General features: G+C 38.0%; 5 non-coding genes across 5 annotated transcripts; all 5 read right to left on the bottom strand.

The window, feature by feature from the left end:
• Positions 1–4,873: 4,873 nt before the first annotated feature.
• Trnar-ccu (transfer RNA arginine (anticodon CCU)) lies at positions 4,874–4,946 on the bottom strand. The gene has a single exon. It is a non-coding gene; the product is annotated as a tRNA-Arg (tRNA).
• Positions 4,947–7,376: 2,430 nt separating this feature from the next.
• Trnar-ccu (transfer RNA arginine (anticodon CCU)) lies at positions 7,377–7,449 on the bottom strand. Its single transcript has one exon. It is a non-coding gene; the product is annotated as a tRNA-Arg (tRNA).
• Positions 7,450–10,232: 2,783 nt separating this feature from the next.
• Positions 10,233–10,305, bottom strand: Trnar-ccu (transfer RNA arginine (anticodon CCU)). The gene has a single exon. It is a non-coding gene; the product is annotated as a tRNA-Arg (tRNA).
• Positions 10,306–13,099: 2,794 nt separating this feature from the next.
• Positions 13,100–13,172, bottom strand: Trnar-ccu (transfer RNA arginine (anticodon CCU)). The gene has a single exon. It is a non-coding gene; the product is annotated as a tRNA-Arg (tRNA).
• Positions 13,173–15,625: 2,453 nt separating this feature from the next.
• On the bottom strand, positions 15,626–15,698 carry Trnar-ccu (transfer RNA arginine (anticodon CCU)). Its single transcript has one exon. It is a non-coding gene; the product is annotated as a tRNA-Arg (tRNA).
• Positions 15,699–17,132: the final 1,434 nt, after the last annotated feature.

The raw sequence follows: 17,132 nt of genomic DNA, 5'->3' as shown, positions 1-17,132 counted from the left end.
TTCATGATTTTAGAAGATGAGACAAATTTCGAAAGGTGAAAAAGAAGCGGCGTTGGTACATGATCAATAAGTGTCTTTATCAAGATTGTCTCAACTATTTGTGCCTAAAAATAAGTTGGCCGTTTACAGGACATGGCGTCTTAAATTTTACACATTAGGAGGGTTGAAGGTGAGTAATTTATATGACTTGAGCACCTCCGAAGGGATTCTAACCCGCAATCCCCGGCTTAGAAGGCCGATGCCTTATCCATTAGGCCACGGAGGCATTGTTTAAAAAGATATGTCTTTGATAATACTGTAAAAGGAGAAGGACTTTGAAATGAGGCTATTGATCGGAAACAAGGATAAACGGTTATTCTAAAGTATCCATAATCTTACAACATGAGACAAATTCCAAAGCAAATAAAGAAACAGTTTTGGTAAGATGTAAATAAATTTATTTCTCAAGAATGCTTCAATTATTACTTTCAAAGCAGGTCATGGTTCCTTTCGGGACAGGATGCCTTTAACGACACAGATAAAGAGGATAGGTTTTAAGTAATTCACATGAATTGAGCACCTCCGACGTACCTCGGACCCGCAATCCCCGGCTTAGGAGGCCGATGCCTTATCCATTATGCCACGGAGGTTTAGTTTTAAAAGATATGTTTTTGATTATACTATGAAAAGGGAAAGAGCTTGAATTGAGGCTATTGATCGGAAACACGGATAACCGGCTATTCCATAACATTCATTATTTCGCTAAATAATTTCGAAACGCATAAAGAAACAGTTTTGGTAAGTGATTAATAAATGTATTTTTCCATAATGCTTCAAGTATTACTTTCGAAAGAGATCATGGTTGTCTTTTGACAGGATGCCTTTAACGACACATAGAAAGAGGATAGGTTTTAAGAAATTCATATGAGTTAAGCTCCTCCGACGGGACTAGGACCCGCAATCCCCGGCTTAGGAGGCCAATGCCTTATCCATTAGGCCATGGAGTCATAGTTTTAAAAGGTATGTCTTTGATTATGCTGTAAATGGAGAATGAGCTTGAAATGAGGCTATTGATCGGAAACAAGGATGAACGGTTATTCTAAAGTATCCATTATTTCACAACATGAGACAAATTTTGAAACGCATAAGGAAACAGTGTTGGTAAATGACCAATAAATGTCTTACTCAAGAATGCCTGAAGACTTACTTTGGAAACCGAACATGGTTGTTTTCGTGATAGGATACCTTTAACGACACCGATAAAGAGGTTAGATTTTGAGTAATTCATATGAGTTGAGCACCTCCGACGGGACTCGGACCCGTAATCACCGGCTTAGGAGGCCGATGCCTTGTCCATTAGGCCACGGACGCTTCGTTTTAATTGTATATTTTAAATTATATTACAAGAAAAAGAGCTAACAAAATCGCAATTGATCAGAAGCAAGGATAAACCTTTATTTTAAAGTAATCATGATTTTAGAAGATGAGACAAATTTTGAAAGGTGAAAAAGAAGCGGCGTTGGTACATGATCAATAAGTGTCTTTATCAAGATTGTCTCAACTATTTGTGCCTAAAAATAAGTTGGCCGTTTACAGGACATGGCGTCTTAAATTTTACACATTAGGAGGGTTGAAGTTGAGTAATTTATATGACTTGAGCACCTCCGAAGGGATTCTAACCCGCAATCCCCGGCTTAGAAGGCCGATGCCTTATCCATTAGGCCACGGAGGCATTGTTTAAAAAGATATGTCTTTGATAATACTGTAAAAGGAGAAGGACTTTGAAATGAGGCTATTGATCGGAAACAAGGATAAACGGTTATTCTAAAGTATCCATAATCTTACAACATGAGACAAATTCCAAAGCAAATAAAGAAACAGTTTTGGTAAGATGTAAATAAATTTATTTCTCAAGAATGCTTCAATTATTACTTTCAAAGCAGGTCATGGTTCCTTTCGGGACAGGATGCCTTTAACGACACAGATAAAGAGGATAGGTTTTAAGTAATTCACATGAATTGAGCACCTCCGACGTACCTCGGACCCGCAATCCCCGGCTTAGGAGGCCGATGCCTTATCCATTATGCCACGGAGGTTTAGTTTTAAAAGATATGTTTTTGATTATACTATGAAAAGGGAAAGAGCTTGAATTGAGGCTATTGATCGGAAACACGGATAACCGGCTATTCCATAACATTCATTATTTCGCTAAATAATTTCGAAACGCATAAAGAAACAGTTTTGGTAAGTGATTAATAAATGTATTTTTCCATAATGCTTCAAGTATTACTTTCGAAAGAGATCATGGTTGTCTTTTGACAGGATGCCTTTAACGACACATAAAAAGAGGATAGGTTTTAAGAAATTCATATGAGTTAAGCACCTCCGACGGAACTCGGACCCACAATCACCGGCTTAGGAGACCGAAGCCTTATCCATTAGGCCACGGAGGCATTTTTTTAAAAGGTATGTTCTTATTATACTGTAAAAGGAGAGAGAGTTTGAAATGAGGCTATTGATCGGAAACAAGGATAAACGGTTATTCTAAGGTATCCATAATTTCACAAGATGAGACAAATTTCGAAGCGCATGAAAAAACAGTTTTGGTAAATGAGTAATAAATGTATTTCTTAAGAATGCTTTAAATTTTACTTTGAAAACAGATCATGGTTGTTTTCGGGACAGGATGCCTTTAACGACACAGATAAAGAGGTTAGATTTTGAGTAATTCATATGACTTGAGCACCTCCGACGGGACTCGGACGCACAATCCTCGTCTTTGGAGGCCGATGCCTTATCCATTAGGCCGCGGAGGCATAGATTTAAAAGGCATGCCTTTGATTATACTGTAAAAGGAGAAAGAGCTTGAAATGAGGTTATTGATCGGAAACAAGGATAAACGGTTATTCTAAAGTATCCATAATTTCACAACATGAGACAAATTTCGAAGCGCATGAAAAAACAGTGTTGATAAATGATCAATAAATGTCTTTCTAAAGAATGCTTCGAAAATTACCTTCGAAACAGAACATGGTTGTTTTCGGGACAGGATGCCTTTAACGACACAGACAAAAAGGTTAGATTTTGAGTAATTCATATGACTTGAGCACCTCCGACGGGACTCGGACCCACAATCCCGTTCTTAGAAGGCCGATGCTTTATCTATTAGGCCACAGAGGCATAGTTTCAAAAGGCATGTCTTTGATTATACTGTAAAAGTGGAAAGAGCTTGAAATGAGGTTATTGATCGAGAACAAGGATAAACGGTTATTCTAAAGTATCCATAATTTCACAACATGAGACAAATTTCGAAGCGCATAAGACAACAGTTTTGGTAAATGATCAATAAATGTCTTACTCAAGTATCACTTTCAAAACAGATCATGGTTGTTCTCGGGACAGGATGCCTTTAAGGACACAGATAAAGAGGATAGGCTTTAAGTAATTCCTATGACTTGAGCTCCTTTGATGGGACTCGACACCGCAATCGTCGGCTTAAAACACCGATGCTTTATTCATTAGGCCACGGACGCTTCGTTTTAAATGTACATTTTTAATTATATTACAAGAAAAAGAGATAACAAAATCACAATTGACCAGAAGCATGAATAAGCTTTTATTCTTAAGTATTCATGATTTCAGAAGATGAGACAAAGTTCGCAAGGTGAAAAAGAAGCAGCGTTGGTAGATGATCAATAAGAGCCATTATCAAGATTGTCTCAGTGCCCCAACAGAAGTTGGCCGTTTACAGGACAGGACGTCTTAAATTTTACACATAGGGAGGTTTTAAGCTGAGTAATTTACCTGACTTGAGCTCCTCCGCCGGGACTCGGACCCGCTATCCCCGGCTTAGGAGGCCGATGCCTTATCCATTATGCCACGGAGGCATAGTTTTAAAAGATATGTTTTGATTATGCTATACAAAAAAGAAAGAGTTTGAAATGACGCTATTGATCGGAAACAAGCATAACCGGTTATTCTAAAGTATCCATAATTTCACAACATGAGACAAATTTCGAAGCGCTTGAAAAAACAGTTTTGGTAAATGATCAATAAATGTCTTTCTAAAGAATGCTTCGAGAATTACTTTCGAAACAGAACATGGTTGTTTTCTGGACAGGATGCCTTTAACGACACAGATAAAGAGGTTAGATTTTGAGTAATTCATATGACTTGAGCACCTCCGACGGGACTCGGACGCACAATCCCCGTCTTTGGAGGCCGATGCCTTATCCATTAGGCCGCGGAGGCATAGATTTGAAAGGCATGCCTTTGATTATACTGTAAAAAGAGAAAGAGCCTGAAATGAGGTTATTGATCGGAAACAAGGATAAACGGTTATTCTAAAGTATCCATAGTTTCACAACATGAGACAAATTTCGAAGCGCATGAAAAAACAGTTTTGGTAAATGATAAATAAATGTATTTCTCAACAATGCTTCACATAATACTTTCAAAACAGATCATGGTTGTTTTCGGGACAGGATGCCTTTAACGACACAGACAAAAAGGTTAGATTTTGAGTAATTCATATGACTTGAGCTCCTTCGATGAGACTCGACTCCGCAATCCCCGGGTTAAGACACCGATGCCTTATTCATTAGGCCACGAATGCTTCGTTTCAAATGTATATTTTTAATTATATTACAAAAAAAGAGCTAACAAAATCGCAATTGATCAGAAGGAAGGATAAACGTGTATTTCAAAGTATTCATGATATCAGAAGATGAGACAAATTTCGAAAGTTGAAAAAGCAGCGGCGTTGGTAGATGATCAATAAGAGCCATTATCAGGATTGTCTTAGTGCCTAAACAGAATTAGCCGTGTACAGGACAGGACGTCTTAAATTTTACACTTTAGGAGGGTTTAAGCTGAGTAATTTACCTGACTTGAGCACCTCCGACGGGATTCGAACCCGCAATCCCCGGCTTAGGAGGCCGATGCCTTATCCATTAGGCCACGGAGGCATTTTTTTAAAAGGTATGTTTTTATTATACTGTAAAAGGAGAGAGAGTTTGAAATGAGGCTATTGATCGGAAACAAGGATAAACGCTTATTCTAAAGTATCCATAATTTCACAACATGAGACAAATTTCGAAGCACATCAAGAAACAGTTTTGGTAAATCATAAATAAATGTATTTCTCTAGTATTACTTTCTAAACAGATCATGGTTGTTTTAAGGACAGGATTCATTTTACGACACAGATAAAGAGGATAGGTTTTAAGTAATTCATATGAGTTTAGCACATGCGACGGGAGTCGAACCCGCAAACCCCGTCTTAAGAGGACGATGCCTTATCCATTAAGCCACGGAGGCATAGTTTTAAAAGGCATGTCTTTGATTATACTGTAAAAGAAGAAAGAGCTTAAAATGAGGCTATTGATCGGAAACAAGGATAAACGGTTATTCTAAGGTATCCATAATTTCACAACATGAGACAAATTTCGAAGCGCATGAAAAAACAGTTTTGGTAAATGAGTAATAAATGTATTTCTTAAGAATGCTTTAAATTTTACTTTGAAAACAGATCATGGTTGTTTTCGGGACAGGATGCCTTTAACGACACAGATAAAGAGGTTAGATTTTGAGTAATTCATATGACTTGAGCACCTCCGACGGGACTCGGACGCACAATCCTCGTCTTTGGAGGCCGATGCCTTATCCATTAGGCCGCGGAGGCATAGATTTAAAAGGCATGCCTTTGATTATACTGTAAAAGGAGAAAGAGCTTGAAATGAGGTTATTGATCGGAAACAAGGATAAACGGTTATTCTAAAGTATCCATAATTTCACAACATGAGACAAATTTCGAAGCGCATAAGACAACAGTTTTGGTAAATGATCAATAAATGTCTTACTCAAGTATCACTTTCAAAACAGATCATGGTTGTTCTCGGGACAGGATGCCTTTAAGGACACAGATAAAGAGGATAGGCTTTAAGTAATTCCTATGACTTGAGCTCCTTTGATGGGACTCGACACCGCAATCGTCGGCTTAAAACACCGATGCTTTATTTATTAGGCCACGGACGCTTCGTTTTAAATGTACATTTTTAATTATATTACAAGAAAAAGAGATAACAAAATCACAATTGACCAGAAGCATGAATAAGCTTTTATTCTTAAGTATTCATGATTTCAGAAGATGAGACAAAGTTCGCATGGTGAAAAAGAAGCGGCGTTGGTAGATGATCAATAAGAGCCATTATCAAGATTGTCTCAGTGCCCCAACAGAAGTTGGCCGTTTACAGGACAGGACGTCTTAAATTTTACACATAGGGAGGTTTTAAGCTGAGTAATTTACCTGACTTGAGCTCCTCCGCCGGGACTCGGACCCGCTATCCCCGGCTTAGGAGGCCGATGCCTTATCCATTATGCCACGGAGGCATAGTTTTAAAAGATATGTTTTGATTATGCTATACAAAAAAGAAAGAGTTTGAAATGACGCTATTGATCGGAAACAAGCATAACCGGTTATTCTAAAGTATCCATAGATTCACAACATGAGACAAATTTCGAAGCGCTTGAAAAAACAGTTTTGGTAAATGATCAATAAATGTCTTTCTAAAGAATGCTTCGAGAATTACTTTCGAAACAGAACATGGTTGTTTTCTGGACAGGATGCCTTTAACGACACAGATAAAGAGGTTAGATTTTGAGTAATTCATATGACTTGAGCACCTCCGACGGGACTCGGACGCACAATCCCCGTCTTTGGAGGCCGATGCCTTATCCATTAGGCCGCGGAGGCATAGATTTGAAAGGCATGCCTTTGATTATACTGTAAAAAGAGAAAGAGCTTGAAATGAGGTTATTGATCGGAAACAAGGATAAACGGTTATTCTAAAGTATCCATAGTTTCACAACATGAGACAAATTTCGAAGCGCATGAAAAAACAGTTTTGGTAAATGATAAATAAATGTATTTCTCAACAATGCTTCACATAATACTTTCAAAACAGATCATGGTTGTTTTCGGGACAGGATGCCTTTAACGACACAGACAAAAAGGTTAGATTTTGAGTAATTCATATGACTTGAGCTCCTTCGATGAGACTCGACTCCGCAATCCCCGGGTTAAGACACCGATGCCTTATTCATTAGGCCACGAATGCTTCGTTTCAAATGTATATTTTTAATTATATTACAAAAAAAGAGCTAACAAAATCGCAATTGATCAGAAGGAAGGATAAACGTGTATTTCAAAGTATTCATGATATCAGAAGATGAGACAAATTTCGAAAGTTGAAAAAGCAGCGGCGTTGGTAGATGATCAATAAGAGCCATTATCAGGATTGTCTTAGTGCCTAAACAGAATTAGCCGTGTACAGGACAGGACGTCTTAAATTTTACACTTTAGGAGGGTTTAAGCTGAGTAATTTACCTGACTTGAGCACCTCCGACGGGATTCGAACCCGCAATCCCCGGCTTAGGAGGCCGATGCCTTATCCATTAGGCCACGGAGGCATTTTTTTAAGAGGTATGTTTTTATTATACTGTAAAAGGAGAGAGAGTTTGAAATGAGGCTATTGATCGGAAACAAGGATAAACGCTTATTCTAAAGTATCCATAATTTCACAACATGAGACAAATTTCGAAGCACATCAAGAAACAGTTTTGGTAAATCATAAATAAATGTATTTCTCTAGTATTACTTTCGAAACAGATCATGGTTGTTTTAAGGACAGGATTCATTTTACGACACAGATAAAGAGGATAGGTTTTAAGTAATTCATATGAGTTTAGCACATGCGACGGGAGTCGAACCCGCAAACCCCGTCTTAAGAGGACGATGCCTTATCCATTAAGCCACGGAGGCATAGTTTTAAAAGGCATGTCTTTGATTATACTGTAAAAGAAGAAAGAGCTTAAAATGAGGCTATTGATCGGAAACAAGGATAAACGGTTATTCTAAGGTATCCATAATTTCACAACATGAGACAAATTTCGAAGCACATCAAGAAACAGTTTTGGTAAATCATAAATAAATGTATTTCTCTAGTATTACTTTCGAAACAGATCATGGTTGTTTTAAGGACAGGATTCATTTTACGACACAGATAAAGAGGATAGGTTTTAAGTAATTCATATGAGTTTAGCACATGCGACGGGAGTCGAACCCGCAAACCCCGTCTTAAGAGGACGATGCCTTATCCATTAAGCCACGGAGGCATAGTTTTAAAAGGCATGTCTTTGATTATACTGTAAAAGAAGAAAGAGCTTAAAATGAGGCTATTGATCGGAAACAAGGATAAACGGTTATTCTAAGGTATCCATAATTTCACAACATGAGACAAATTTCGAAGCGCATGAAAAAACAGTTTTGGTAAATGAGTAATAAATGTATTTCTTAAGAATGCTTTAAATTTTACTTTGAAAACAGATCATGGTTGTTTTCGGGACAGGATGCCTTTAACGACACAGATAAAGAGGTTAGATTTTGAGTAATTCATATGACTTGAGCACCTCCGACGGGACTCGGACGCACAATCCTCGTCTTTGGAGGCCGATGTCTTATCCATTAGGCCGCGGAGGCATAGATTTAAAAGGCATGCCTTTGATTATACTGTAAAAGGAGAAAGAGCTTGAAATGAGGTTATTGATCGGAAACAAGGATAAACGGTTATTCTAAAGTATCCATAATTTCACAACATGAGACAAATTTCGAAGCGCATAAGACAACAGTTTTGGTAAATGATCAATAAATGTCTTACTCAAGTATCACTTTCAAAACAGATCATGGTTGTTCTCGGGACAGGATGCCTTTAAGGACACAGATAAAGAGGATAGGCTTTAAGTAATTCCTATGACTTGAGCTCCTTTGATGGGACTCGACACCGCAATCGTCGGCTTAAAACACCGATGCTTTATTTATTAGGCCACGGACGCTTCGTTTTAAATGTACATTTTTAATTATATTACAAGAAAAAGAGATAACAAAATCACAATTGACCAGAAGCATGAATAAGCTTTTATTCTTAAGTATTCATGATTTCAGAAGATGAGACAAAGTTCGCATGGTGAAAAAGAAGCGGCGTTGGTAGATGATCAATAAGAGCCATTATCAAGATTGTCTCAGTGCCCCAACAGAAGTTGGCCGTTTACAGGACAGGACGTCTTAAATTTTACACATAGGGAGGTTTTAAGCTGAGTAATTTACCTGACTTGAGCTCCTCCGCCGGGACTCGGACCCGCTATCCCCGGCTTAGGAGGCCGATGCCTTATCCATTATGCCACGGAGGCATAGTTTTAAAAGATATGTTTTGATTATGCTATACAAAAAAGAAAGAGTTTGAAATGACGCTATTGATCGGAAACAAGCATAACCGGTTATTCTAAAGTATCCATAATTTCACAACATGAGACAAATTTCGAAGCGCTTGAAAAAACAGTTTTGGTAAATGATCAATAAATGTCTTTCTAAAGAATGCTTCGAGAATTACTTTCGAAACAGAACATGGTTGTTTTCTGGACAGGATGCCTTTAACGACACAGATAAAGAGGTTAGATTTTGAGTAATTCATATGACTTGAGCACCTCCGACGGGACTCGGACGCACAATCCCCGTCTTTGGAGGCCGATGCCTTATCCATTAGGCCGCGGAGGCATAGATTTGAAAGGCATGCCTTTGATTATACTGTAAAAAGAGAAAGAGCTTGAAATGAGGTTATTGATCGGAAACAAGGATAAACGGTTATTCTAAAGTATCCATAGTTTCACAACATGAGACAAATTTCGAAGCGCATGAAAAAACAGTTTTGGTAAATGATAAATAAATGTATTTCTCAACAATGCTTCACATAATACTTTCAAAACAGATCATGGTTGTTTTCGGGACAGGATGCCTTTAACGACACAGACAAAAAGGTTAGATTTTGAGTAATTCATATGACTTAAGCTCCTTCGATGAGACTCGACTCCGCAATCCCCGGGTTAAGACACCGATGCCTTATTCATTAGGCCACGAATGCTTCGTTTCAAATGTATATTTTTAATTATATTACAAAAAAAGAGCTAACAAAATCGCAATTGATCAGAAGGAAGGATAAACGTGTATTTCAAAGTATTCATGATATCAGAAGATGAGACAAATTTCGAAAGTTGAAAAAGCAGCGGCGTTGGTAGATGATCAATAAGAGCCATTATCAAGATTGTCTCAGTGCCTAAACAGAATTAGCCGTGTACAGGACAGGACGTCTTAAATTTTACACTTTAGGAGGGTTTAAGCTGAGTAATTTACCTGACTTGAGCACCTCCGACGGGATTCGAACCCGCAATCCCCGGCTTAGGAGGCCGATGCCTTATCCATTAGGCCACGGAGGCATTTTTTTAAAAGGTATGTTTTTATTATACTGTAAAAGGAGAGAGAGTTTGAAATGAGGCTATTGATCGGAAACAAGGATAAACGCTTATTCTAAAGTATCCATAATTTCACAACATGAGACAAATTTCGAAGCACATCAGGAAACAGTTTTGGTAAATCATAAATAAATGTATTTCTCTAGTATTACTTTCTAAACAGATCATGGTTGTTTTAAGGACAGGATTCATTTTACGACACAGATAAAGAGGATAGGTTTTAAGTAATTCATATGAGTTTAGCACATGCGACGGGAGTCGAACCCGCAAACCCCGTCTTAAGAGGACGATGCCTTATCCATTAAGCCACGGAGGCATAGTTTTAAAAGGCATGTCTTTGATTATACTGTAAAAGAAGAAAAAGCTTAAAATGAGGCTATTGATCGTAAACAAGGATAAACGGTTATTCTAAGGTATCCATAATTTCACAACATGAGACAAATTTCGAAGCGCATGAAAAAACAGTTTTGGTAAATGAGTAATAAATTTATTTCTTAAGAATGCTTTAAATTTTACTTTGAAAACAGATCATGGTTGTTTTCGGGACAGGATGCCTTTAACGACACAGATAAAGAGGTTAGATTTTGAGTAATTCATATGACTTGAGCACCTCCGACGGGACTCGGACGCACAATCCTCGTCTTTGGAGGCCGATGCCTTATCCATTAGGCCGCGGAGGCATAGATTTAAAAGGCATGCCTTTGATTATACTGTAAAAGGAGAAAGAGCTTGAAATGAGGTTATTGATCGGAAACAAGGATAAACGGTTATTCTAAAGTATCCATAATTTCACAACATGAGACAAATTTCGAAGCGCATGAAAAAACAGTGTTGATAAATGATCAATAAATGTCTTTCTAAAGAATGCTTCGAAAATTACTTTCGAAACAGAACATGGTTGTTTTCGGGACAGGATGCCTTTAACGACACAGACAAAAAGGTTAGATTTTGAGTAATTCATATGACTTGAGCACCTCCGACGGGACTGGGACCCACAATCCCGTTCTTAGAAGGCCGATGCTTTATCTATTAGGCCACAGAGGCATAGTTTCAAAAGGCATGTCTTTGATTATACTGTAAAAGTGGAAAGAGCTTGAAATGAGGTTATTGATCGAGAACAAGGATAAACGGTTATTCTAAAGTATCCATAATTTCACAACATGAGACAAATTTCGAAGCGCATAAGACAACAGTTTTGGTAAATAATCAATAAATGTCTTACTCAAGTATCACTTTCAAAACAGATCATGGTTGTTCTCGGGACAGGATGCCTTTAAGGACACAGATAAAGAGGATAGGCTTTAAGTAATTCCTATGACTTGAGCTCCTTTGATGGGACTCGACACCGCAATCGTCGGCTTAAAACACCGATGCTTTATTCATTAGGCCACGGACGCTTCGTTTTAAATGTACATTTTTAATTATATTACAAGAAAAAGAGATAACAAAATCACAATTGACCAGAAGCATGAATAAGCTTTTATTCTTAAGTATTCATGATTTCAGAAGATGAGACAAAGTTCGCAAGGTGAAAAAGAAGCGGCGTTGGTAGATGATCAATAAGAGCCATTATCAAGATTGTCTCAGTGCCCCAACAGAAGTTGGCCGTTTACAGGACAGGACGTCTTAAATTTTACACATAGGGAGGTTTTAAGCTGAGTAATTTACCTGACTTGAGCTCCTCCACCGGGACTCGGACCCGCTATCCCCGGCTTAGGAGGCCGATGCCTTATCCATTATGCCACGGAGGCATAGTTTTAAAAGATATGTTTTGATTATGCTATACAAAAAAGAAAGAGTTTGAAATGACGCTATTGATCGGAAACAAGCATAACCGGTTATTCTAAAGTATCCATAATTTCACAACATGAGACAAATTTCGAAGCGCTTGAAAAAACAGTTTTGGTAAATGATCAATAAATGTCTTTCTAAAGAATGCTTCGAGAATTACTTTCGAAACAGAACATGGTTGTTTTCTGGACAGGATGCCTTTAACGACACAGATAAAGAGGTTAGATTTTGAGTAATTCATATGACTTGAGCACCTCCGACGGGACTCGGACGCACAATCCCCGTCTTTGGAGGCCGATGCCTTATCCATTAGGCCGCGGAGGCATAGATTTGAAAGGCATGCCTTTGATTATACTGTAAAAAGAGAAAGAGCTTGAAATGAGGTTATTGATCGAAAACAAGGATAAACGGTTATTCTAAAGTATCCATAGTTTCACAACATGAGACAAATTTCGAAGCGCATGAAAAAACAGTTTTGGTAAATGATAAATAAATGTATTTCTCAACAATGCTTCACATAATACTTTCAAAACAGATCATGGTTGTTTTCGGGACAGGATGCCTTTAACGACACAGACAAAAAGGTTAGATTTTGAGTAATTCATATGACTTGAGCTCCTTCGATGAGACTCGACTCCGCAATCCCCGGGTTAAGACACCGATGCCTTATTCATTAGGCCACGAATGCTTCGTTTCAAATGTATATTTTTAATTATATTACAAAAAAAGAGCTAACAAAATCGCAATTGATCAGAAGGAAGGATAAACGTGTATTTCAAAGTATTCATGATATCAGAAGATGAGACAAATTTCGAAAGTTGAAAAAGCAGCGGCGTTGGTAGATGATCAATAAGAGCCATTATCAAGATTGTCTCAGTGCCTAAACAGAATTAGCCGTGTACAGGACAGGACGTCTTAAATTTTACACTTTAGGAGGGTTTAAGCTGAGTAATTTACCTGACTTGAGAACCTCCGACGGGATTCGAACCCGCAATCCCCGGCTTAGGAGGCCGATGCCTTATCCATTAGGCCACGGAGGCATAGTTTTAAAAGATAAGTTTTGATTATGTTATAAAAAAAAGAAAGAGTTTGAAATGACGCTATTGATCGGAAACAAGCATAAACTGTTATTCTAAAGTATCCATAATTTCACGACATGAGACAAATTTCGAAGCGCTTGAAAAAACCGTTTTGGTAAATGATCAATAAATGTCTTTCTAAAGATTGCTTCGAGTATTACTTTCGAAACAGAACATGGTAGTTTTCGGGACAGGATGCCTTTAACGACACAGATAAAGAGGTTAGATTTTGAGTAATTCATATGACTTGGGCACCTTCGACGGGACTCGGACCCGCAATCCCCGTCTTAGGAGGCCGATGCATTATCCATTAGGCCACGGAGGCATAGTTTTAAAAGGCATGTGTTTGATTATACTGTAAGAGGGGAAAGAGCTTCAAATGAGGCTATTGATCGGAAGCAAAGATAAACGGTTCTTCTGAAGTATCCATAATTTCACAACATTAGACAAATTTCGAAGCGCATGAAAAAACAGTTTTGGTAAATGATCAATAAATGTCTTTCTAAAGATTCCTTCGATAATTACTTTCGAAACAGAACATGGTTGTTTTGGGACAGGATGCCTTTAACGACACAGATAAAGAGGTTAGATTTTGAGTAATTCATATGACTTGAGCACCTCCGACGGCATTCGAACCTGCAATCCCCGGATAAGGAGGCTGATGCCTTATTCATTAGGCCACGGAGGCATAGTTTTAAAAGGCATGTCTTTGATTATGCTGTAAAAGGAGAAAGAGCTTGAAATGAGGCTATTGATCGGAAACAAGGATAAACGGTTATTCTGAAGTATCCATATTTTCACAACATGAGACAAATTTCGAAGCGCATGAAAAAACAGTTTTGGTAAATGATAAATAAATGTATTTCTCAAGATCGCTTCAAATATTACTTTCAAAACAGATCATGGTTGTTTTCGGGACAGGATACCTTTAACGACACCGATAAAGAGGATAGGTTTTAAGTAATTTTTATGACTTGAGCTCCTTCGATGGGACTTGACACCGCAATCCCTGGGTTAAGACACCGATGCTTATTCATTAGGCCACGGATGCGTCGTTTAAAATGTATATTTTTAATTACATTACAAGAAAAAGAGCTTATAAAATCGCAATTGATCAGAAGCAAGGATAAACGTTTATTTTAAAGTATTCCTGATAACAGAAGATGAGACAAATTTCGAAAGGTGAAAAAGCAGCGGCGTTGGTAGATGATCAATAAGAACCATTATCAAGATTGTCACAGTGTCTAAACAGAAGTTGGCCGTGTACAGGACAGGACGTCTTAAATTTCACACATAAGGAGGGTTTAAGCTGAGTAACTTACCTGATTTGAGCACCTTCGACGAGATTCGAACCCGCAAACCCCGGCTTAGGAGGCCGATGCCTTATCCACTAGGCCACGAAAGCATAGATTTAAAAGGCGTGTCTTTGATTATACTGTAAAAGTAGAAAGAGCTTGAAATGAGCCTATTGATCGAAAACAAGGATAAACGGTTATTCTAAAGTATCCATAATTTCACAACATGAGACAAATTTCGAAGTTCATGAAAAAACAGTTTTGGTAAATGATAAATAAATGTATTTCTCAAGAATGCTTCAAATATTACTTTCAAAACAGATCATGGTTGTTTTCGGGACAGAATAGCTTTAACGACACAGATAAAGAGGATAGGTTTTAAGTAATTTTTATGACTTGAGCTCCTTTGATGACACTTGACACCGCAATCCCCGTCTTAGGAGGCCGATGGCTTATCCATTAGGCCACGGAGGCATGGTTTTAAAAGGCATGTCTTTGATTATACTGTAAAACGGGAAAGAGCTTGAAATGAGGCTATTGATCGGAAACAAAGATAAACGGTTCTTCTGAAGCATCCATAATTTCACAACATGAGACAAATTTCGAAACGCATGAAAAAACAGTTTTGGTAAATGATAAATAAATGTATTTCTCAAGATCGCTTCAAATATTACTTTCAAAACAGATCATGGTTGTTTTCGGGACAGAATACCTTTAACGACACAGATAAAGAGGATAGGTTTTAAGTAATTTTTATGACTTGAGCTCCTTCGATGAGACTCGACACCCCAATCCCCGGGTTAAGACACCGATGCCTTATTCATTAGGCCACGGATGCTTCGTTTTAAATGTATATTTTTAATTATATCACAAGAAAAAGAGCTTACAAAATCGCAATTGATCAGAAGCAAGGATAAACGTTTATTTTAAAGTATTCATGATATCAGAAGATGAGACAAATTTCGAAAGGTGAAAAAGCAGCGGCGTTGGTAGATAATCAATAAGATCCATTATCAATATTGTCTCAGTGCCTAAACAGAAGTTGGCCGTGTACAGGACAGGACGTCTTAAATTTTACACATAAGGAGGTTTTAAGCTGAGTAATTTACCTGACTTGTGCACCTCCGACGGGATTCGAACCCGCAATCCCCGGCTTAGGAGGCCGATGTCTTATCCATTAGGCCACGGAGGCATTGTTTTAAAAGATATGTTTTGATTATGCTATAAAAAAAGAAAGAGTTTGAAATGACGCTATTGATCGGAAACAAGCATAAATGGCTATTCCGAAACACTCATTACTTCGAAAAATTAGACAAATTTCGAAACGCATAAGGAAACAGTGTTGGTAAATGATCAATAAATCTCTTTCTAAAGAATGCTTCGAGTTACCTTCGAAGCAGAACATGGTTGTTTTCGGGACAGGATGCCTTTAACGACACAGATAAAGAGGTTAGATTTTGAGTAATTCATATGACTTGAGCACCTTCGACGGGACTCGGACCCGCAATCCCCGTCTTAGGAGGCCGATGCTTTATTCATTAGGCCACGGAGGCATAGTTTTAAAAGGCATGTGTTTGATTATACTGTAAGAGGGGAAAGAGCTTCAAATGAGGCTATTGATCGGAAGCAAAGATAAACGGTTCTTCTGAAGTATCCATAATTTCACAACATTAGACAAATTTCGAAGCGCATGAAAAAACAGTGTTGGTAAATGATCAATAAATGTCTTTCTAAAGACTCCTTCGATAATTACTTTCGAAACAGAACATGGTTGTTTTCGGGACAGGATGCCTTTAACGACACAGATAAAGAGGTTAGATTTTGAGTAATTCATATGGCTTGAGCACCTCCGACGGGATTCGAACCCGCAATCCCTGGCTAAGGAGGCCGATGCCTTATTTATTAGGCCACGAAGGCATAGTTTTAAGAGGCATGTCTTTGATTATACTGTAAAAGTAGAAAGAGCTTGAAATGAGGCTATTGATCGAAAACAAGGATAAACGGTTATTCTAAAGTATCCATAATTTCACAACATGAGACAAATTTCGAAGTTCATGAAAAAACAGTTTTGGTAAATGATAAATAAATGTATTTCTCAAGAATGCTTCAAATATTACTTTCAAAACAGATCATGGTTGTTTTCGGGACAGAATAGCTTTAACGACACAGATAAAGAGGATAGGTTTTAAGTAATTTTTATGACTTGAGCTCCTTTGATGACACTTGACACCGCAATCCCCGGCTTAGGAGGCCGATGCCTTATCCATTATGCCACGGAGGCATAGTTTTAAAAGATATGTTTTGATTATGCTATACAAAAAAGAAAGAGTTTGAAATGACGCTATTGATCGGAAACAAGCATAACCGGTTATTCTAAAGTATCCATAATTTCACAACATGAGACAAATTTCGAAGCGCTTGAAAAAACAGTTTTGGTAAATGATCAATAAATGTCTTTCTAAAGAATGCTTCGAGAATTACTTTCGAAACAGAACATGGTTGTTTTCTGGACAGGATGCCTTTAACGACACAGATAAAGAGGTTAGATTTTGAGTAATTCATATGACTTGAGCACCTCCGACGGGACTCGGACGCACAATCCCCGTCTTTGGAGGCCGATGCCTTA

The sequence above is a fragment of the Hydractinia symbiolongicarpus genome, chromosome 2 (assembly GCF_029227915.1).
Source record: "Hydractinia symbiolongicarpus strain clone_291-10 chromosome 2, HSymV2.1, whole genome shotgun sequence".
In the NCBI taxonomy this organism is placed as follows: Eukaryota; Metazoa; Cnidaria; class Hydrozoa; order Anthoathecata; family Hydractiniidae; genus Hydractinia; species Hydractinia symbiolongicarpus.
The sequence above is the reverse complement of the archived record's forward strand: the minus strand, read 5'-3'. Positions and strand labels throughout refer to the sequence as shown.